The sequence below is a fragment of the Dipodomys spectabilis genome, unplaced genomic scaffold (assembly GCF_019054845.1).
Source record: "Dipodomys spectabilis isolate Male_0828 unplaced genomic scaffold, ASM1905484v1 ptg000069l, whole genome shotgun sequence".
NCBI classification, from domain to species: Eukaryota; Metazoa; Chordata; class Mammalia; order Rodentia; family Heteromyidae; genus Dipodomys; species Dipodomys spectabilis.
Window position 1 is genome coordinate 13106789 of NW_024870746.1, and position 23573 is coordinate 13130361.

At 46.5% G+C, this 23573-nt stretch overlaps 2 long non-coding RNA genes across 2 annotated transcripts; one reads left to right on the top strand and one right to left on the bottom strand.

The window, feature by feature from the left end:
* Positions 1–563: 563 nt before the first annotated feature.
* On the top strand, positions 564–17606 carry LOC122109538. Its single transcript, XR_006147712.1, has 3 exons — positions 564–574; positions 3980–3984; positions 17408–17606. It is a non-coding gene; the product is annotated as an uncharacterized LOC122109538 (long non-coding RNA).
* Positions 6389–12297, bottom strand: LOC122109537. Its single transcript, XR_006147711.1, has 3 exons — positions 12222–12297; positions 12028–12101; positions 6389–6529 (listed from the first exon to the last, which is right to left on the bottom strand). It is a non-coding gene; the product is annotated as an uncharacterized LOC122109537 (long non-coding RNA).
* Positions 17607–23573: the final 5967 nt, after the last annotated feature.

Genomic DNA, 23573 nt, shown 5'->3' on the forward strand with positions numbered 1-23573 from the left:
TAAGTAATCACAGTTAATAATGTAGTCATTCCGCAGTCCAAGGAAAAGCTTTATAATACTTTGGGACCTCGGATTCCTGAGAGGCAGGTTATTTTCAGGAAGGATTTAAGGTTTTAAATCTCTCCCTGAAGCTTGAAATGCCTCTTTTCCAGTCCGCATGAGAAGAGCTTGTGCCGAAGCTTGGCTGTGAGGCAGAGACAGGAAAACCAGGTGGCATTCACACTCTGCCTGAGCGCGGAGGGGATGTGGCAATGGATCCCTGCCATCCTTAGCCTGGCCTTGTCTTTGAGGAAAAGAAACAAAGAGGAAGACCCTATCATTGGCTCCTGTGCTTTTGTCATTGCCAGTGCTGTGTTTGGAGCCTTCTTATTTGTTGATTCATTCAAATCAATCACTGATTTGTCTTACACTATTAATTATTACCTTATTGCCTTTAAGTAGTTGTACAAAGGAGTTTCAGTCCAACATGTCTGTTTGTGAGTACAATGCATCTTGACCAATGACCTTTCACCGTTCTTCCCCATCCATGTATAGAGAGGGACTGAGATTGAGTAATGTCTCTTCTCTTGGGCACGTCCAGGTCAATCAGGATTGTAATAATGAAGCAGATTATAGGGATCTAAAATCCTCCTTGCACACTCAGATGGAAGGACTACAGAGATCTTATCCTTTCTACTCCAAAATTACTCTGTTTTTAAAATTCAGTACATCTAGCCATTATGCTTATGGTCAACCCAAAGAGTGGGAGACAACTCCAGCCCAACATCAGGCTGCTGTGTTATAGATAGACAGGCAGAGGGGCCTGGCCCTGATTCTAAGACAGCTCATTACAGTGTGTTCTTTGAGGTCTCTAGACAGTCAAAACAGAAAACGGAGAACATCTTCTGTTTTTCATCTCAAATTATTTCCTGCCACGTTCACCAGCATGACTTACTAGAAGTTATCCAGTAAAATGAAACGGACTCCTAAAGGTACCACAACAATAAAACACCAACCAATACAGGATTCCAGTGTCCTCTCCCACAGAACTTACCTGGGCAAAATCCAGTTCCTGTGCCCCATGAACTATCACTCAGAATGGAAGAGTCTTTCTAGAAGATTCTTCTAAGGGAACAAGTGCAATCCAGTGTTGAGCATCTATTGACAAGCAATTGTAGTTCACTGGAGAAGTTAGTGACAACTGGTTTAGCATACCTGGGGGGAGATGAACTCACCCCAGTAAAAATGCTGGAAGAATGCTGGAGAGATTACTGCCTTAAACTTACATCTTCACAGTTCAAAATAAAAACACTATTAAAACTCATTTCTAAAATCATATTAAGTGAAGTAACCCAGTCCTCAAGAAATTTAGGTCCCATGGTTTCCCTTATTTGCAAAAATTAGTATACATACAGGATAATCGTATCAGATGAGCTCAAAAGCTCAAAAGCCATGTACTTACGACCATATAAGATGATGCTAAGTGAAATGAACCCCAAGATATAGACACAAGAAGTCTGTCTTTATTATTATTGTTTAAAATGTACCAAGTGACTTTATGTTTTATTGTTGTTGCTGTTGTCTTTGTATGTTCTTTCTCCTATGGCGTATCCCCTGTTGTCACTGTACTTGATTTTGGTACCCTGCATCTTGTATACACATGTGTTTAATCTGGGGAGGGGAAGGGGAATAACAAAATGCTGAAACAAGGACACAGAATGACCCATTGCAACAAGGATACCCACAGGACAGTATATTGGAAGCCAACTTTACAACTTTGGGGGAGGGGAGGGGGAAGGATAGGTGGGATGGGGAGGTATGGGAGAGGTGGGGGAAGGAAGGGATAGTGGGACAAGAACAAGGAAAGGGGTAAAAATCATCAACAAGCAATGCACTCATTGCCTTATTCATGCAACTGTAACCCCTCTGTACAGCATCTCTATAATAAAATATAAATAAATAATCTGGATATAAATGAAAGAAAAACTTAAAAAAATAATAAAGCATTTCCAGCAAGGTGCCAGTGACTCACACCTATAATCCTAACAACTCAGAAGGCTAAGATCTGAGGTTGGAGATTTGAAGACAGACTAGGCAGAAAAGTGGGTGAGATTCTTCAATTAACCAAAACGCCAGAAGTGGAGCTGTGGCTCAAGTGGTAGAACAACAGCTTTGAGTGGAAAAAGCCAAGCAAAAGTGTGAGTTTAAGTCTATACCCGTGCACGTGCATGTGTGCGTGCGCACGCACAGACACACACACAGTGTTTATTTTCTGCCTAAGAGGCTTAAAATACAGACACCACTAGCAAAGCCCAGCGCTTCTGAGTGTAGCTTAAGAAAGGGGCAAACAATGCTCATCTGCCCTACAGAGCATGCCCAGAGCACTGTGGGCAGCCACGCACCTTTCCAGCAGCAGTGACCATACCACACACACATGCCCAGGAAAGTGACTTGTCCCACAGCAATCAAGTGTTCAAGGAGCAAGGAGGCTATATTATAATTAAACTTTCAAGACACAGTGTAATTTAGAAAAATGTTGGCTAGAAAACATGTTGTGAAGATCTGAAAGCTTTCTTTCCTTTTCAAAAGCTCCGTGCACATAAAGGGTAGAATACAGCTTTAAGAACTAAGATTCACCCCATCAGGCGTTAATGGTGTCCAGAAACTATGTGAGCAATCTCACTCGACATCCTCAAGACATTTATATCTGTCCATGGTGAAGCCAAAGGGGGCACATTCGTTCTCCCGGTCTTTTGATAGCACGTATACAAGATCTTTTTACTACACCAAAAGCTCCAAATATATGTTTTAAGGCTTCAACTGCCTTAAAATATAGACTCACATTTATCTTGGCCACATTAACGAGATCTGTTTGACCAATACATTTATATTTATGATGACTTGAGGCAGATTATAGTTGTTAAAACTTGTCCCTGGGACATGAAAACACTCCTCTGTCATTAATACATTTGGTAATATAAACTATGATGTCAGGTCAACGTAAAGGGTAAAAACGTTCCTCAAGTATGCACACATCATTTTTTAAAGCAATTGAGCCTAATGGAATAACAGAGGTCATCATAACAAACCATTACAGTCTTGTCTTGGCAACTCCAGCCACAGAAAAACCTCCAAGAAAGGCTCATCATTCCTCCAATGTTATGGCGTCCGGACGACGGGAATGGCTTGCAAATGAGTCACATGGGCTCAGATCCTCGGTAGCTATGTGAGCACTGGACAATCAATTATTCATGTGTTTACAAAGAGCTTTCCTGGTTGATGTGAACCAGAGCCGCTTGCAAAGAAGACCCCTCCAGCTGTCCTCCGCCACCCTGAGCCTCCAGCTAGCCAACAAGCTGCTCTAATTGCTTGGACGAGTCCTCTGGAAGGTACCTCCTCCCTACGCCAAGGAAACTCACTCTCTCTGAGATTTTATTAGGTGCAAAAATATTCATCAGAAACAATCCTGACAGTGCTTTATGAATAGTACTCTCAGAAAACCTGTAAAAAAAAGACAAAGAAAGGTTAGACTTGACTCTGGTCCCCTCCACTAAGTGTAAGAGTCTGGGTCTGACAAAATAAAAAGTACATGAGAAAAAAGAATGAAGAGAAAGAGCCCAGGGCTGTGAGTTCCTTGAGAGAGACAAGGAAAAGAGCATTCTAGAATGTTCTGTGAAGGTAGAGAAGATGACTGGAGGACCAGAAGAAGGGAATGAAGAAGACTGGTCAAGAGCCAAGAGTGCCCATCCGACATGGGAGAAGTAAATGGGAAAGTACTTCTCAACCCCTTTAGTTATTGAACCTACAAGCTGTTCCAGAAGATTAATAAAGCGTAAGTGCTGTCTCTGAGCAGGATCCAAAGCATGGAACCTGGTGGCTTCCCTGGTCTCCTTGGAGCTGTGTTTTGTGTTTTGAGGGGCAGCATGGCATGCTACAGGGTACCATGTTTGCTGGGATATGCAGTAGTGTGGAGATATTCCATGCCTTTTTGAGTTACAAGAGTTTGTCTGGACAGAGTTCCATCATGGGTTGAGAAGCATCACCACGTGCTGTCATGGATGGCTTTCGTTTTCTCACTTTTGGAAGACACCTGTGTGGATCCACACTACCGGCAACCACCTCACAAACAGCAAAGCACCAAACACAGAGCCCTGGGTTCAGTTTCTATTCAGTTTCAGAATCCTGTCTGCACTAAGCCACTTGTGTCTTCTCCAGGGCCCATTAGGTAGGCTACTTGCTGGCCTCTTTTCTCTCAGCTGACCTTAGTTTCAGCCTACAAAGGGCTTCCTGGGGGAGGTGTTGGCCCAGGTTACTTGGACAATTGGTTTAATTTTTTACTTCAAGTGTGCCAAAAAAATTGGCAAGCATTTTCCAATTAAAAAAAAACAACACAGATACACACCTCTTAACTTGTAATTTCACCCTGGAGTTCAACTAGACCTCAGTGATTACCGAGCACTTTCGTAAAACCCAAATGAAAAAATGCAGAGCTGTTGGTACAACTCCGGTTTGCTCAACCACCCCTCAGGCATAGGCATCGGCCTGGGAACTAAGTGAATTAAGTCTTCTTGGAGAGGAACCAGATCTTAGCCATGTATTAGAGGTGTTGGCTTTGCATGGGTTTTGTTGTTGTGTTGTTTGTTTGTTTTGGTGATACTGGAGTTTGAATTTAGGGTCCCATGCTTGCTTGGCAGAGCTTTACCACTTGAACCATGAACCCAGCCCTCAGCCAGCTTCCGAAGTCCAATTTCAAAGCAAGAAATTAGTAATATCGGACTCCAGTCAAAGAAGATTCTATTTATTTTTTCAGTTTTTAGAACATTTTTTCATGATTTAGTCAACTTCTGACTGCAAGGAAAAGACTAAAAGACACTGAAAAGTATGTACCCTACAAGATGCGTTGAGTTGAATCATTGCATCCTAAAAACTGAGTTTCAACAAAACACATGCCACATTTCCTCTTCCCCTTTGGGAGGTGACATCACACACCTCGTCACTTTTCTTCCCCTTCGAAGACAACAGAATTTTTTCCACCCTGAATTTATAAGGAGCTTCTACTTATGATTTGAAACCTGTGTAAAGGTAGAAGCAACTTCTAGAGCCACACAGCAGGTGTAGCTCAGGGAATAAATGTACAGCAAAGAAGTAAAGAATGTCTGGGGCCTACCTTCTTCCTTTAGAAAGAAGTCTTTCTAGAAAAGTACAGATTGTTATTTCACTCCTCCCACAAGGTGAGCTGAGCTGCCATTCATCACCACTAGATGGCATTACCTCCTTCTCAATCTATTTCATTTTGTTCATTAGGAAGGCACCTTGGCAAGTGGCTCACGCCTATAATCCTAGCGACTCAGGAGGCTGAGATCTGAGGATCTCGGTGGTTTGAAGTCAGCCCTGGAAGAAAAGTTCCCATGAGACTCTTATCTCCAATTAACCACTCAAAACCTGCAAGTGGAGTTGTGGCTCAAAGTGGTAGAGTGCTAGCCTAGCCTTAAGCAAAAGAGCTCAGAGACAGCTCAGGCCCTGAGTTCAAGTCCCATGACTGACAAAAAAATAAAAAGGCACCATCCTATGCTTAAGCAAGATCAAATCTCACTCATTAGGCCAATTGTCTTGTTGGAAGGTACTATTGAGTCATTTGTAGAAAGTGTTTGATATTTTGTTTCATGGGGCAGGGGGAGTAAAAGTAAACAAACAGAATTACTTTTGTCTCCTTTTATGACCTTACCAAAAAAAAAAAACGAATCCAGACCTAAGGAGAAATGTGAATTGACATTGCAACCTAATTTGGGAAGCAATTTAATTTGCATTCTATGTCTCATGCACACAAATCATAAAACCTTCTGAAACTTACTCCTGGCTCACCCACTCATATTCTTTCTTATTCCAAAAGACGAGTAGAAAAGATGAGAGTGATGTTTATGATGCTCTTCGCAGGAGGAAGAATGAGTCCGTGATCACAGTTAAACAGGGTGTTTTCAAAATCCCACTCTTCCGGGCTGGGAAGATGGCTCAGTGGTAGAGCGTTTGCCTTGCATGCATGAGGCCCTGGGTTCGATTCCTCAGCACCACATAAGCAAAATGAAAAAAGCCGGAAGTGGTGCTGTGGCTCAAGTGGTAGAGTGCTAGCCTTGAGCTGAAAAGCTGAGGGACAGGGCCCAGGCCCAGAGTTCAGGCCCCAGGACCAGAACCCCCCCCCCAAAAAAAAACAGTTCAAAATCCCACTCTCCTCTAAATCACTTAATGGAATCCTACTTAAAATGAGCAAGACTCCTTTGCTCTGTGGGACCCAGGATCCAGATCCAGATCCAAAAAGAGGAAAAACTTGCATCTGAGATCTGCAGAAAATAGGACGCGGTCGGTTCAGAAACATCGCGCTTCATGTGTCATTGAAAGACGTCTGACATTCCAGAACCATCTGGCTCCCACCGGGCCCAGCAAGAACACAGGGTTTCCCACTTGGACTGTCCCTGGCTTCTCCAGAACATAATACTGTCCAAAGAGGGGCGAGTTTCCATATAACTTTACTTGCAAAGGGTCACACTGGCGGTAACTGCAGCATGAGAGAGAAGGCTATGAATGACAGCCACACCAGAAGCCCGTGGCTTGTTTGAGCTGTGCAGACTGCATTCCCATCCTAACAGAACAGTGTGCCCTGCATTGGGCCGGCGGTCAGCCTACCCCCTGCCCAGCATGAATAAGGTCAGTGACCACAGCCCACAGCTTTTCCCCACAAGAAGTCTCCTTTCCCTGTCTTAAGAGATTAGACATGCAACATGTCTAGACGAATTTTGTCACCTACCCTCTTCCCCCCCCCCCCCAGTCCTCCATACCTGTCACCTGAACTATGGTCCAGCCACACCCTCAGGCTTGCTGACCTGAAGCTGATCCTTCACCCTTCTCCTCCTGTGTGTAGCTGCTCGGTCCTGAGATTCTCCCAGAACACTATTGTCTTTACTGTTTTTTCTTGATTCTGCATCATGGACTGGCATCTGGCATGCTCAGCCTGCATTAGAAGAAACATAATAACTTCTAGCCAATCACTCTTCTCCATCCCTATTTCAATTAATCATTGACTAATATGACTGTTTATTTTGTTCTGATCTTGTCATTCTTAGGCTCTGAAACCTTCATGGCACCCTAGTACTTAAAAAATAACCATCCAACTCAATGCCAGTGGCTCATGCCTGTAATCCTAGCTGAGACCCAAGGATCATGGTCTGGAGCCTGCTCAGATAGACTAATTGGAGAAACTTCTATTTCTCTGGCAAATAAACAGAAAGGGAGATGTGGCTCAAGTAGCAAGCCCTAGTTATGAGCAATAAAACCAAGTAAGTGCATAAGACCCTGAGATCAAGCCCCCTAGTACAGGGGAGGGGAAAGGAGGGAGGGAGGAAGAGAGAGAGAGTAGAAATCCAGTTCTTTAGCCTCTCATGCAAGGCCTCTAACTGGCTGCAGACAGCTTGTTCAAACCCTTCACCCTTTGCTCCTTATCTACACTCATGTTGCATTCTGCTGAATGCTTTCAGGTGCATGCAGCTTGCTTTTGTTGTTGGTTTTGAATGGTACTGGAGTTTGAACTCGGGGGGTCTCATCTTTGCTCTATCATTTAAGCCACACCTCTGTTCCCTGCTTTGTATTTTACCATCTTGCTGATTCTTGATTCCCTCTTCCACTTACTCAAGAAGCTGGATTCTATCTTTCCTTCTAGAGCCACATATCTCAGAAAGGATCCCCAAGCCAGGAAGCTCAGAGACCCCTCATCAAGCTCTCTCTCTCTCTCCTACAAATCTTTCTGTGTCTTGTCTTAAAGGTCATGTCTATCTGTTCTATAAGAGAGGGCATCAGTCCCTGGGAAGGCCAGAAGTGTGTGTGAATCCCTCATCCTGCTAGGCCTTGTGTGTCAGCGATGACCCACAAAGTGTTTGTTGAATGAGTAAATATGTTGGTGGTGTAACTGTTTTAAAGAGAGCATGATCAAGGAGCCGTGGGATATGCCAGCAAGCGGAGTCAGGACAGCAAGTTAGTTTACAAAATAAAAGAGGCAGGGCTCAGTGACCCTGGCCACTCAAGAGGCAGAGATCAATGCTGGTTCTAGGCCAGCACAGCCCCCCCCCCCACAGATGTTTAGATGACCCCACCATAACCAATTGGCTTTTCATCCTATGTGAAATATATGGAATATATATATGTGGAAATATAAATAGGAAAATGGAGGTCAGGCTAGCCTGGGTATAAAACCTATTTCAAAATTAATCTAGAACTGAGGGCCTGTGGTTCAGGTGGTAGAGTACCTTCCCTGGCAAGCACAAGATCCTGAGTTCTAACCAAGAGAGAAGAACGAGGAGAGAGGAAAGAGAGCGCTTCCAGACTCTGAACACCATGCTATGCCCACTCAGTCTGTTGTATTTCTGCTGTATTCCCAAGTCTTGCTAACAGGACTGGTACGTTGTAGCCACTATGGAAACTGTTGAACACATGCTTGCATGCATGCATGCATGCATAAATGAAAGAATGAAAGAAAACAGAGAGCTGATGACCCAGGCCATCCCTCCCTGCTAAGAGTGCTCCTCCCTCACAGCCTACATTAGCCTTGGCCCCTAGGAGTAGCCATCTCTTCTCTCCTGCCTCTCCCCCATCGGCAAGAGAGAGAGGGGGCACCTGGCATCTCTGGCTCCAGCGGCACCTTCAGGATCAGGGGCAGTGTGGCCACTTTTATGTCATGGGGCTCCCTGTGGGGTCACTGTGCCTAACCCAACTTCTCCAGATGTAGTAAGCACCTCACACCTGTCACCTCTTTCTATCCTTCCCCAAGCCTGGATGGGAATTCGTGGCACCCCTGGTTTACAGGTGAGTACAGAAGGGCAACCCAGATCTAAAGCCAGGCTCGGGCAAGAGCCTTCTACTGTGAGGAGGAGGTGCTCAGGGTGCAACCCTTGGACACCCATATTCCTCCTGAACATCCCACAGACCTGGGAATAACAAAGTGATCCAATATGCTCTTCAGCTACGCAATGGCTGAGCCACATCTGAGTGTGAATACACACCCACCCCACCCCCGCCTGGAAAGACAGGACCAGGAGAGCTTTCCCCCTCTCCACAGCTACTCAGCATTTGCCAAAGCCGGCTGTCAAGGTGCAAGAAAAGCAAATGAGGATGCTAGCGGCCCCTTGTGGGAAATGTTAGGCATTGCAAGAAATTCCATTTCGGCAACTCAGGCATTTTTCAACCAACTGAAATCACAGTATTGTCTCATACATGCATCTTTTATGCCTTAAAAAAATGCATGCATACACATATTTCTGTTGGAATTAGAAAATTGTAAATTCACTTAAAATAAACTTGGTGTGTTCTTTCAATTAATATAAAGACACATATAATTACCCTAAAAGAGCAGGAAGAGCAAGGCACGGGTGGCCATGCCTTTACCCACCCTGGCTACTCAAGAGGCTGAGATCTGAGATCATGGTTCCAGTCCATGAGACTCTTATCTCCAGTTAACCACCCAAAAGCCAGAAATGGCACTGTGGCTAAAGTGGTAAAACATTCACCATGAGCACAAAAGCTCAGGGACAGTACCTAGGCCCTAAGATCAAGCTCCAGGACAGCACAAGCACACACACACACACACACACACACACACACACACAAATGAGACCATGCAATGTTTTTAGGGTTGAAGGTATGGCTCAGGTGATAGAACATTAGCCAATGAGCAAAAGCATCATATCAAGAGTTCAAATCTGCTGGGCATCAATGGCTCATGCCTGTAATCTTCACTACTCAGGAGGCTGAGATTTGAGGATCAAGGTTCAAAGCCAGCCAGGCAGGAAAGTCTGTGAAACTCTTATCTCCAGTTAACTACCAGAAAACCAGAAGTGGCGGGTTGCCAGTGGCTCCTGCCTGTAATCCTAGCTACTTAGGAGGCTGAGATCTGAGGATCACGGTTCAAAGCCAACTGGGGCAGGAAAGTCCGTGAGACTCTTATCTCCAATAAACCACCAGAAACTGGAGTGGCGCTAGAAGTGAGCAGGAAGCCTAAAACATGTCTAGAGGTCTCCAAGAGCTGGGCCAGGAGCTCAGAGTTACAACACCTGCCCAGCAAGCACAAAGCCAGGGATTTTCTGGTGTGTTTTCCAGTGTGCCTTGCATCCTGGGCAAAGCCAGGGCAGGAGGGAGAGGTCTGTATCCCTGCTGACACTTGCAGTGGAGAAGCAGCACCCGCTTCTGGGCGCCATGACACAGGCAGTGCAGTTGAGCGGCTGTGTGAACACGGCTGCGTGCTCCCTTCCTGTGATTTATGTGACGCTGCAGTGGGACCTTTCTCTCCCCAATTTACGACCACCTGTCCTGGAAAAGAGCATAAATTACAGAGAAGACACCTACGCTGGCTGCGCTGTCTCCCCGGGTATTACAAGCAATTAGGGCTGGGACTGTTGAGCTGCATAAAGCCTGCAGAAGCTCCTGGGGATGTGGGGAGCCTTGTGGGACCCTCCCCCACCTCTTGCCCGGCTCTGTGTTTGGGGTCAATTCGTCTCCTTCTATAAACACAGCGTCCCAGAGGAGAGACTCAGAGAGTGGAGTGGAATTCTTGGGGTGAAGAGTGGATGGCTGCTTTTACCTGACTGATTGTTCTAGCATTAGCCATGAGTTCATAGGACCGTGTGGTGTGGGGATGCCATTTCTGCAAGAGCATAAACTTTCCAAATCTACTGGGGGAGGATTTCTGAGACCAAGAATGTGTTGGAGGAGGGGCAGAGAACATGATAAATAAATAGGTATGGCCATCCTTTCTCCAAAGCACTTTTGATCTACACACACGACCAGCAAGCTCTGCCTTGTCTACCTTACTCTACACAAAACCCACAGAGCCTAGCTGAACGGCATTCGGGGATGGCTTCGACACACTGGTCTCTGGGCTCCCACATTAGAGCTCTTTCCACTTCCTGCTGGCTCAGCTCTATAGCTCCTTTGTCACCATGGAAACCAGGAAGAGGGGATTCTTGTTTGGCCTGACATGGAGTAGGCACATGTCTAGCAATAGCCATGGTGTGTCATCGATGCTTCTCACAACTCGTCTCCTCTCACAGTAACCTATCACACAGTGCACGGATCTCACAGTGTCCACCTCCAGTGCTCAGTGGATGTGTGGAACTGGTACAAGTACTGGACTCTTTATTTACTTATTTATTTTGCAGTGCTGGGGGTCGAATCCGGGGCCTTGCACAAGGTACATTATTCACAACAAGGAAAAGGAAAAAGAAAAGCCAAGGGTGTGGTTCCTTAAGTTGGTCCATATACCCCTGTTTGAACAGTCCTTTGAACTCATGGCTAATGCTAGAACAATCAGTCAGGTAAAAGCACTCCAAGAATTCCTCTTCCCTACGCCCCCCTTTTCACCTCGATTCCTTGCACAGTGCCTTGTCTGACTCCATTCGGCCCTCCTTTTCTGGGGCAGGAAGCCCAAGTCCTCAGTGGCCATCTGCTTATTCAGATGTCACTACCCCCTCCCCCCCCATAGCCACAGGTGCTAGCCAGGGAGGGTGGGCCCAGGCCTGGCACTCAAGGGGGCCACGCCAGCCAGGGTGGCAGCACTTGAAACAGAGCTTCAGCTTCCACAGGACAAGGGCCAGATTGTAGCTTATGAGAAGCAGAATGAGCAGAGGAGGAGGAGTACTGACCAGAGAAAACTAACCTGCTCCCCTACAAGCGCCAGCCGTGAGTCGGGCGTAGGCAGGAAGAGGAGGCCGCAAGGACCCACGGTCCCAGAAATGACTCCTGCCTCTCCAGCCCCAGGCATGACTTCTGCTCAAGGAGGTCTTAGGCTTTGCTCGGAGGGCATCCTGCCTGCCCTACACCCAGAGATACCAAGTCAGGCCCAGAGGCTGTGGGGAGGAGATCTGACACTCTACCTGCATCAGCTAATGTGGAAGGGACCAATGAGAAGCGTCCCTCATTCACTCTTTCTGCTTACACTGAGCAATAAATATCACTGCTACCCCAAGTAATACAGCCAGCTGTGAGAAGCCACTGCTGTGCAATTTTACCTACCTCTTTAGTGTTTCCAGTGGCTCCTTCCTGCTCATGACACACCTGTGTCCAGATCCACTGTGGTAAGAATGTACCTGGACACACACACACACACACACACACACACTCACACACACACACAGCACACAGAGAGGACAGAGCAGTGTGGCCTCGCCTCCCTCCCCCACCTCAGCAGGGGCAGGGAAGAACCTGACCTGGTACAAGCCGTTACCCTCTTCAACTCCATGTCCCCAATAAGAACCTTGCCCCAAGAATCCTAAGAGGAAAAAGCATAAATCCATGTGAATACCTCTGGGCCCTGGCCATAACACACTTGTGCAAGGGACTTCCCAAGAGTCACAACTAAGAGTATCGTGTAGGTCAAAGAGGGTGGACGTCGATCTCAGTCCCTAGAGGTCAGTGGATGCCCACACACCCGCATGTTCCCTGCGACGTGTCTGCTGCCCAAGATGAAATATCTCTATGCCACGTGTACAACTATCATGGAAATGCACCCCAAAAGGAAATGGGTCATATCCCACCCCTGGGGAGTTAGAAGAGGGGCCATGGACCCCGTAGAGGGGATTACTGATCATTCTAGAGTGCATCAGCTCTTTAGTGCAGGCCTGAGGGTACGTGGATTAAGAATCATATATCAGCTGGGCATGGTGGCAAATACCTCTAATCTCAACATTCAGGAGGCTAAGGCAGGAGGATTTTGAGTTTGAAGTCAGACTGGGCTACGTAGAAACACCCTGGTAAATTTCCACTGGCCAGATAAGAACAAATCAAGAAAAGGACCTGGTTTCTGGGTGAGGAGAATATTTACAGGGGTTCCCACCACTCCAGACAAGGTCTCTCTCCAAGCACTGGGTCTAGGAGCAGGACAAATCAAGTTAGTGGACTGAATCCTTCAGATTGAGCTAGGAGTCAGGACATTCAAGTGTGCAAACTCAAAGATCCATAAGTATGTACACAAAAATCCCAGGAAGATAGAGAAAGGGTGGAGGGGTCCTGAGTATAACCAAATGTTATATTCATGCATGAAAATGCCACAAGAAACCAGTCCTTTATAAACCCATTAATTAAATAATATGCTAGTATGAAATGTTCTAAAAATTTCTAGAAAACTTGAGAAAAGGCATTAGAAGGCAGTGTGGTATTGTTGGTTTAACTGCAGGCAATAATCAGAGGATCCCATTCAGACTGGTCTGCCAGGAAGGGAGTTTTATGGACCAGGAGAGACTGGAGGTGAAGAGAGTCCATTGAAGGAGGGCAGAAGTTGAGATCAAGGGCAGGGAGAGGTGTGGCTCCGTGGGAAAACACAGGCTTAGGATGTCTAGGGCCTAGGGATCAATCCCCAGCACCAAAGACAAAAGAAGGATGGACTCTGTGAGAATAAAGGTACAGAGCACTACAGCTCTGACAGACCCCAAGGACCCTCTCACCCATCCGGGGGGAAGCACAGACCCTGAAGGCTAAAGGCAAAGCCATACAGGGTGAAACAGAACTGCTATGTCCTTTGCAGACCACAAGCCTCAAGATAGCTGCAGCCTCAGAGTTTTGACTCCTACATCGTGTGTTACTCATGAGATACATATATATATATATATATATATATGGTATATATATGGTATATATATATATATATGGTATATATAATATATTTATATATATATGGCATGATTTTTATTTTATTTTGCTTGGCGTTGGGCTTTGTTTGGTTTTAAATTACAATCCGGGTCCCTTTCGCTGTGTATTTTTTTCAAATCCACAATGGCAGATTAAAGCAGCCAGACTGTGAACATGTCTATGAACATTTCTCCACCAGGGGGCACTGCGGTCATAAATAGTACCTATTTAAAAAGTACAAAAGTAGAGAGATGAAAGTTTCTTTTAGGGAATTTATTATGAATTAGGGAAGTATTTCCAGAAATCCTTCAATGGGAAATTAAAAACTACTGTGGAATAAGTCGTTGAAAGTTAAGGTAAAAAAAAAATCCCACCATATGGTAAGTACCTGCATGGTGAAGGGGTGGAAAGGGATAAAAGTCACACCTATGGAACTTCCGCTAGGGCTCAGCCTGGAGGAGGTGGACTAAAGAGGGGACATGCTGGTATCGGGAGGGATGCAGGCACAGTACCGTGTGGCCTGACTCTAGCTGTCAGCCAAATCCCATGGCAGGTAGCTTTCAGGCTTGGCTCCCCTTGGACAGGGGTGAGTTTAGGTTGGCCAAGAAATTGTATTTTTGGTTCTAAGCCCTGTGTGAGTTTGAACTGTTTACAGAAAATAAAGATTGGCAAAGCAAAGTGTAGCAAGAATAGAGAGGAAACTGAGCAAGTGGGAAGTTTGGACCTTCTGGAAGATGCGGAGCCATGGAAGGCGTTTGAGTGTAGCAGTCACACTGCTGAGAGGAAGAGTTCACACTGGTACCCTGGGTGGGCGGGTACCCTGGGTGGTACCCACAGAGGTACCATCAGAGAGGGGAGTCGCTATGGCCTGGCCTGGGAGGGGCAGGGCACAGAGAGGAGCAAGAAGCACCTCTCGAGCTCTAAGCCTGGCTGGAAGAAAAGAATGCAGCGCCTTGAAAAGTGAAAGCCAGGAGTCTGAGCATCCTGGAGGGGACATGACAATGACCCTGTGTCTGCTTCCTCAACAGACCCCAGGCCTGCCGAGGGAGCCCAGGGTGGCAGATGGTGGCATTGAAGGAGTTGATGTGATACAAGAAAGGGAGAAAGAAGAAGGGGATCCACAGAATTTCAGGGAGCCCCTGGCTTGAATGATGAGTTAGGACAACTATCACAGAAGCAAGGGATAGAGTGGGACTGGGTTGAGGGTGGAAACAAGGAGGAGCAGTGGCGGCGACCTGGAAGGGAACAAACAAGGACAAGACCCAGTCACCGAGACCGGTGAGGGGCAGGAACATGGGACACAGGAGAAAGAGAGGAAAGAAAGGCTGGTTCAGAGTTCCGGGCTTGAGCAACTGGAAGTCAAAGCTGTCATGTGCTGCAGTGAATGGGCAGGACTTGCGGCAGAGACTCCACCCTCAATTCTGGACATCCTGAAGTTGGGCTAGACCTCCAAGAGGAGAGACAGAGAAGACAGAGAGTTCGGGGGTAGGCATATGAATTAGGAACTCCTTGGTGCAGAGGTTTTGAAAAACCACAGAGCAGAAGCATGCATGTGGACAGATGGGCTGGAGCGCCTGGCTCAACCCAGAGCTCACGCCTCCTGCCCTGTTGCTATTAAGAAAATCGTGTGGATGGCTTCTCACCTCCATCCAAGCCTCATGGAATTGGACTTTGGTTATTGTAGGAACATCAGTGGTTTTTCCCATTGCGTGTGTGTGTGTGTGTGTGTGTGTGTGTGTGTGTGTGTGTGTGTGTGTGTGTGTGTGTGCTCTCCTGTGCTCAATTCCCAGGGTCTGTAAACCACCAAGAGAAGGGGTATTAAAACAAACCAGGCCAGCTCAGCCATGGTGTGGTATCAGCAGCCACTGGCAGAGAGAAAATGTTTCTAGTTAGGATACACATCGAGACAGAATGGTAAAGGGGGTTATAGAATTAGATCTAATCCAAAGAAATCTCCTAGATCTAATGCCCTGCTCTCCACCCCTCTCATCTCAAAATACTTCCACATGACCCTGCTGCCCAGATGGAAAGCATGCCATCCCCTGGGCGGGGCAGAAAAGGGGAAAGAATGCTTGGAGTCAGTGTCTGTGGCCAGGGGAAAAGCTGTGGTTTGAGCCTCCACTCAGATTGTAGAGCGACGCAAATGCTACTGCTGACCTCTGCAGTCTACTCCACCTCTTGGAGTTGTCCTAAACTGCTGTCTACCTGACAGTCCTCGCTCTCTTCCCAGAGGAGGCCAAGTGAAATGCTCTACATTTCTCCACTTGCAGGAAACAGAGGCTTTAAGGCATTCCAGGACCTCTCCATGTCGTGTTGGACAGCCACTTCCTGAAACAGGTGGATTAGGGTGTAGGTGTCCCGACCTCCTGTAGGCCTTAGGAGCCTCAGGGCTTCACTGGCCTGTGGTATAAAAAGCCAGCTCCTCTGCTTCTCCCTGGGTGGGGATCGCCCTGGCCCAGGTGTCTGACCTCCCAGTGCCTCTCTCCGTCCATGCACAGCAGGGAGAAATCCCTTCAGCCTGTGGAACTACTGTGAGGAACACAAGCACTCCGTGAGACCCTTGACAGCTCTTTTCTCTTTTCCTGGACCAGAAAAACCTCCAAAGGAACAGTCTCCTGGTTACAGCCCTGGGAGAGAAATGTCAATGAGTTACTCTAAGCCAACCCCTCATTCTTTCCTCTGCTGAAGCTTGGCTGACCCAGAACAGAGGTGAGCAAGGATAGGCAGCTTCCTCGTCCACACAAGAACCCTGAGGCACAACCTGACCCTAGGTCTTGGGGTGCTAATGCACAGTTACCCACTTTACACCAGGAACATCTCTGACTTCCCTAGAAGAAATGCTCATGGTTGGAAAGTTGGGAGAGGTTTTTGTTTAGACAGTTTTTTGGGTGCTAGTCCTGGGGCTTGAACTCAGGGCCTGGACTATGTTCTTGAGGATTTTTGCTCAAGGCTAGTGCTTTGCCACTTGATCCTCTCATACTGTAATCCTAGGCAGACATAAGCACCAATATCACTGCTGAGTATGCACAGCTTCCTCCACACCCCAAGGCCACTAACTGCTGCCTCCATGGCAGATTAAAGAGATTATATCAAGGCCATTGCAAAGGTAAGCTTGTGGCCGGAATGACACTGACCACTAGATACCTGCTCGAGTCTTCACGCAGAATCACATGAGGGCTGAGTGGGAGCAGCATGGGGAGTGTTTTAGGATAGGCCCACCAAGCTCAAGGAGAATCACTACTCCAAACACCCTCCTACCCTCCCCAACCCCAACACCCGCCCCCAGCAGCCATGTTCCACTACATTCCCCTTTCTCAAAAGAGCCCCAACTAAATAGGGAGCCCATGTTTAACAAGACCCAGTGCACGCTCCCTTGGTTCCACAGGTGACACAGATCACAAACGGCAGACCAAACCAGTTTGGCTCCAAGGTGAATCTGCCTCCTCAGGCTGATTTTACAAGGTAATCACTGCACAGTCCAGTCAATAAGCATTTCACCCTTTCAAAGAATTTTATCTGACAGCCAAGACTCTTAAAAGTAAAAATAGGGGCTGGGAAGGTGGTTCAGTGGTAGAGTGCTTGCCTTGCATGCATGAGGCCCTGGGTTGGATTCCTCAGCACCACATAAGCAAAAAGAAAAAAGCTGGAAGTGGTGCTGTGGCTCAAGTGGTAGAGTGCTAGCCTTGAGCTGAAGAGCTGAGGGACAGCGCCCAGGCCCAGAGTTCAGGCCCCATGACCGGACCCCCCCCCCCAAAAAAAAAAGGAAAAGTAAAAAAAAAAAGGAAAAGAAGCAGAGAAGAGACAGCATTACCTCTGCAAAAACATCACACCCTGAAATTACAACACTGGGCGGGAAGTTAGAGGCCTTTACTTTCTTCTCTAGCCTGGAGTTGAGATCGGCCAGTGACACCTCAGACAGCACCAAGAAGGAGCTGGCATCTGAGTAGGCAACCTAAGGAAACACAGAAATCTCATACAGGGTCCAAAGCCTTGTTCATGGAAACCCCTCTCCCTAGTCTCTCTTTCTTCCTCTCCCTCCTTTTCTTCCTTCCTCCCTCCCCCTTCTTCCCTTCCCCTCTCTCTTCCTAGGAAAGTTACAGCTTCAAAGCCTACACTGGTAGCCTCTCAGAACTGCACTGTAGCATGAAGGGAACATGGCCTTGGAGTCCTTTAGCTCTCCCTAGCCATGAACCTTGGGACATCACTTCACCTTCTGAAGCCTCCAATATCTCCAGTGTTTAATAAATTGGCCAAGTTTGATGGCCTCATTATATTAGATCAAAATATTCACTAACTGTATGGGGAAAGATCTTTGATGGACCCTGAAAGTTAGCGTGGGGTACTTTAGATGATCCTAATTTTTGTAATAGTGCAAGTAGTACAGTGCACCTGCAGCCTTAAGAAAAGTTCTGTGTGTGTGCATGAGTGTGTGTGTGTGTGTGTGTGTGTGTGTGTGTGTATGTGCCCTTGGTATTGCCACTGGGGGCTTGAGCTCAGAGTCCCTTAGCTTATTCACTCAAGGCTGGTGCTCTACCAGTTGAACTTCTACCAGCTCCACTTCCAGATTTTTGGTGGTTAACTGGAGATAAGTAAGAGTTTCATAAACTTTTCTATCCAGGCTGGCTTTGAACCATGATTCTCAGATCTCATAGCTAGGATTATTGGCATGAGCCATCCGTACCTGACAAAGCCTGGATTCTTTATTGTTTGCTTTTATTAAACAACAACAACAACTGTATTTGGGGGGGGGGTCTTTTCTTTTTTGATATTAGGCATTGAACCCAGGATGTTGCACTTGCTAGGCGAGTACTTTGCCACTGAGCTACATCCCAGCCCAGCCTGGGTTCTGTAAAGGCCTGTGTAATCCCTTGAGGTCTGTGGCCATCCCTTGTGTCCACTCCAGCTTGCACAGCTGTAATCTGACAGGCAGTGGAAACAAACTAAAAACTCTGGGCCCCATGCACATCATAATTCTGTCTGCCGAAATGACTCGGTTTTACACGCTGATGTAAAACACAGTTAAACCTCCATGCGCACCAGAATGAGTACCCATATGCATAACAGAGTAGATGCTCTTGGGTAAAAATGCCAGGGCCCGCTGGGAAAGCAAGCACAAATACTGCACCCCACACAAGGGCTTTTTTCCTGCCTGTTGCTTGTCTGAGTAACCCAGGGAAAAACCGAAGCTCTGAGTTCAGAAGGTGCTGCCTCTGTCTGAGCTGCTGAGAGAGACAGCTCTTATCCCCCACTATCCCCCACACCTCCCTCCCCAGCAAGCCATGCCTCTTACGGAACAAGTCCTTCATTTGGTAAGACCCTCATGGTCTCCTGTGGGCTTGACGTGCACCAGGCCATAGCGCTTGGTCCTAAAGAAGCTGATTATCCACCTTGGCCACACCTCCAGGCCATGGACTCTGCAGGAGGCGGCGGGGCAAACGTCAAGCACAGCTCTGAGGGTGATTCAGAAAAGATAATTCAGCCGGGCGCTGGTGGCTCACGCCTGTAATCCTAGCTACTCAGGAGGCTGAGATCTGAGGATCTCGGTTCAAAGCCAGCCTGGGCAAGAAAGACCGTGAGACTCCTATCTCCAATAAACCACCAGAAAACCGGAAGTGGCGCTGTAGCTCAAGTGTTAGAGCACTCGCCTTGAGCTGAAGAGCTGAGGGACAGCACCCAGGCCCAGAGTTCAAGCCCCACGACCGACAAAAAAAAAAGAAAAGATAATTCAGACGATTCAGGAAAAGCTGCAGCATCCTAGCTGGAGCATTATTCATCACAGGATGGCATTTTCTCCAGCCCATTTAACCCCAAATGAAATAAAGCATTCATGCTGAAGCTCTACCGTTCCCACTGTAAAACCTGACTGAAGCTGGTGTGAAGGCTTACACCTCTAAGCCCAACTACTCCATAGGTGGGGACTTGGGAGAAGCACTGCTTGAAGCCAGCTAGGAGCAAAGAGTTAGACACCCCCCCCCCTCCCCCCCCCCCCCCCCCCCCCCCCCCCCCCCCCCGTCAAATCAATGAACCTACTGTCACAGGCTACTAGTCCCAGGTATGTGGGAGCCTTTCAGAAAGAGGACTGCATTCCAAGGCAGGTCCCGAACGAAAAACAAGAGACATTACCTGAAAAATAAAGCAATAGGTGGCCTAAGTACTACAGCAACTGCCTATTATTTCAAATACTAGCTCTGAAGCATAGTTGAAAGAAATTCGGGCTCTCTCTGCTCTTTTCTAGCTCTTTCTCAGCTCTTTCCTTCTCTTCTCTTTCCCAGCTCCCTTCTCTTTTCTAGCTCTCTCTCTGCTCTTTTCTAGCTCTTTTCTAGCTCTTTTCTCTCTCTTTCCGGCTCTCTCCCTTTCCCAGCACGTGCAGTGCCACCTTGCCTGGTCCCAGCAGCCTACTGAATACACCTACCCCTTACCTGAAAAAAAAAAAGAAATTTGGGGAGGATAAGTGAGACCATGTATTGGAAATGTGCTGAGCTTTCTAGAAGAAAATGAATATGCCCATGTACGTGATCATATAACCTGATCATTCCTGACCCTCAACTGGAGAACAACCTGAAATCTTCATTAACGGGTCCAGTTCCACATACATAGCACAGTGATCATGAGCAGCAGCTGACCTGAAAATGGTCTATCAGGGCACTGGAGGTATAGCACAAGCAGTAGAGTACCAGCCATAAGCAAAAGTGTTCTAGAAAATCTGACACAGATAAGAAGTGACTAGGAGCTGGGCACCAGTGGCTCACATCTGTCATCCTAACTCAGGAGGTAGAGACCTGGAGGATTATGATTCCAAGTTAGAGTATACAGAGATGTCCTTGAGACTCCATATCTAAAATAACTAGCAAAAAGCTAGGCTGGAGGCATGGCTCAAGGGGTGAGCCTGAGTAAGAAAACTAAGTGACAGCACAAGGTTCTGAGTTCAAATCCTAGTACCAGCACAAAAGATTTCACTTGGATCTCAGCCTCTTGTGTAGCTAGGATTATAGGTATGAGCCACTAGCACTGGGCTAAAAGTTTGTTATTTGTTTTTAATAAAGCAGAATCAATATTAAGGCAAACATTAAGTAGAAGTACAAATAGTTTGTGGCTTGACCTTATCATGGCCATGTCTAGAGAATTAGGAGAAAATCTCATCACCAAACAACTAGTCTTTTTGTCTTACTTTTCCTGGATCAGGATGAAGCAGAAATTCCTACATAAAACAAACACATGAAAACTCATACATCCAAATGAATTCTACCTTCCAAAGTGGCCATCTCAGGAAGTAGCATCAACATCCTAACTTAACACATTACTTTCAAGTCTAACCTCATCTTTTAAACCTTAAATAGGTTGATCACGTCTGTAGCCACAGAACATTTTGCTTTTTTTTAAAAGAAAACTCAAATTAACCATTAAGAGGGGGAGATTTCCCTCTCCCTCCTCCCCCTCCTTTCTTTCCCTCTCCCTCTTTTTGTTCTTCTCCTTTTCCCTTTCCTCTTTCTCCTCCCTCTCCCTCTCCCCTCCTTCTTCCCTTCCCTCTCCCCCCCTCCTTTCCCTTCCTCTCTCTCAGTTAATGACTAAAGAGTGAATTTCAGAAACACCTTGAACAACATCAGCATTATTAAAATATGTATAGAGACAGCCTTTTGGAAACCTCTTTGCTGGTTGTAGGGTCCAGTCTTTTACGTGGACATTGTCCCAAAGAATCCAAGCCAAAACACAAAACAATCGGAATGTTCCTCTGACTTCTGACAGAGATGATGCAGGCATGGTTTGAGGACAGTGCGAAGTGACCGTAAGTGGTGACATTAGTGGTAGTCGGTCTGTGAGACTGAGGAACACCTCCATTATGAAAGCAGCTGTGCCAGCAGGAATCATGACCCTTCAAAGTGAACCCAGGGCCCCAAGAGCTCATCAGGAATCTTCGGGAAACAGGCTGAAATTCCAACTCTGTCACACAAGAGTGACTCAAGCCAACCAGAGCTCAGTGGCTCTTGAGATCTTTGCTCTAGAGGTGCTCACTAACAGAGTCTAAGTCTTCCAAAGTGTTGCAAGTTACGGTAATATGCCTGGTTGGGGCATGGACCAGGAAGGCCTCCTGTAGATCTGTGGAAAAAATGTCCTACAGCACCAAGGAATTTCAATAAAACGAAAAAGAATGTTGTATACATGTGTGCTTGCAGAGCTTGAGGATCCAATCCAAGGCCTCAGACACTGGAGGCAAGCATATTACCACTGAGCCACCACCCCAACACCTTCCAAACAGTTAATTATAAGAAAGTGTAGGTAAATATTTAGTCAGGGCAAACAAGCAAATCAGATAGGGAGGAACAGGAGATACAAATTCTGATTGACATAGCTCAAAAGTTTACCTCTGACAATCAAAATGGCAAATTAGCAAGAAGTTTGTTCATAAAAAAAAGCATGATACTTTTGAACACAGTGGTTAGGGTGCAATTAGATATGTTCATACACTGATCGCTGTGTAACTTAGCAAAAAATTTCTATAAACCAATTTAGCAACCTATATCAAAACTGGGGCTGGGAAGGTGGCTCAGTGCTGGAGTGCTTGCCTTGCATGCATGAGGCCCTGGGTTCAATTCCTCAGCACCACATAAGCAGAAAAAGCCGGAAGTGGCGCTGTGGCTCTAGCTGTAGAGTGCTAGCCTTGAGCTGAAGAGCTGAGGGACAGTGCCCAGGCCTAGAGGTCAGGCCCCATGCCCAACACAAAAAAGGAAAGAAAGAAAAGAAAAAGAAACAAAACTGGCTGAGTGCCAGTGGCCCAAAACTGTAAGCTACTCATGAGGCAGAGATCTGAGGATCACAGTTCAAAGCCAGCCTGGACAGAAAAGTCCCTGTGAAACTTTAACTACTCAAAAACTGGAAGTGTCCCCGTGTCTCAAGGTGGTAGAGCACTAGCCTTGAGCAAAAGAGCTCAGGGACAGTGCCCAGACCCTGAGTCCAACCCCTAGGACTAAAAATAGAAAGTAAGAAAGAGAGGGGGGAGGAAGGGAGGGAGAGAGGAAGGGAAAGGAGAAAGGGAGGGAGGGATGAAGGAAGGAAGGAGAGAAAGAGAGAGAGAGGAAAGAAGGAAGGAAGGAAGGAAGGAAAGAAGGAAGGAAGGAAGGAAGGAAAGAAGGAAGGAAGGAAGGAAGGAAGGGAGGAAGGGAGAAAGGAAGGAAGGAAGGAAGGCAGGAAGGAAGGAAGGAAGGAAGGAAGGAAGGAAGGAAGGAAGGAAGGAAGGAAGGAAGGAAAGAAGGAAGGAAGGAAGGAAGGAAACAAAACCATTGTTAGCATCATCCCCCCCCCCCCCCAAGAAATAACAGGTATAAAAACAACGTGTGTCAAGATGTGATATTTTTCAAAGCAATCACCTTTTCTATACTGGAAAAACTTGAAAACAATTCAAAGCTTTAATTATGGAATTTGGCAGACATCAACAATCTGAAATAGTATGTCACTATGAAAAACATAGCATTTTTGAAGATTTTTTTAAACATTAAAAACACCATATCAATATAAACCATCTTCAAGTCTTTAACATTTTTATTGCTGTATTTGTTTCCATTTGGGTCTTTCTTTCCCCCTTCCCTTCACTCCTCTCTTTTTCTTTTCTTTTTTTAAAGATACTATCAGCTGTAATGAAGCCTGGTCTGGCCTCCAATTTGTAATCCTTCTCCTTCAGCCTCCAAATTACTGGGATTATAGATAGCCATACCCATCATGCCCAGCCATTCAATCTGGTTTTAAAAGTAGTCACCGTAGGGCTGGGAAGGTGGCTCAGTGGTAGAGTGCTTGCCTTGCAAGCATGAGGCCCTGGGTTCGATTCCTCAGCACCACATAAACAGAAAAAAAAAAAAAAGCCAGAAGGGGCACTGTGGCTCCAGTGGTAGAGCGCTAGCCTTGAGCTGAAGAGCTGAGGGACAGCGCCCAGGCCCAGAGTTCAG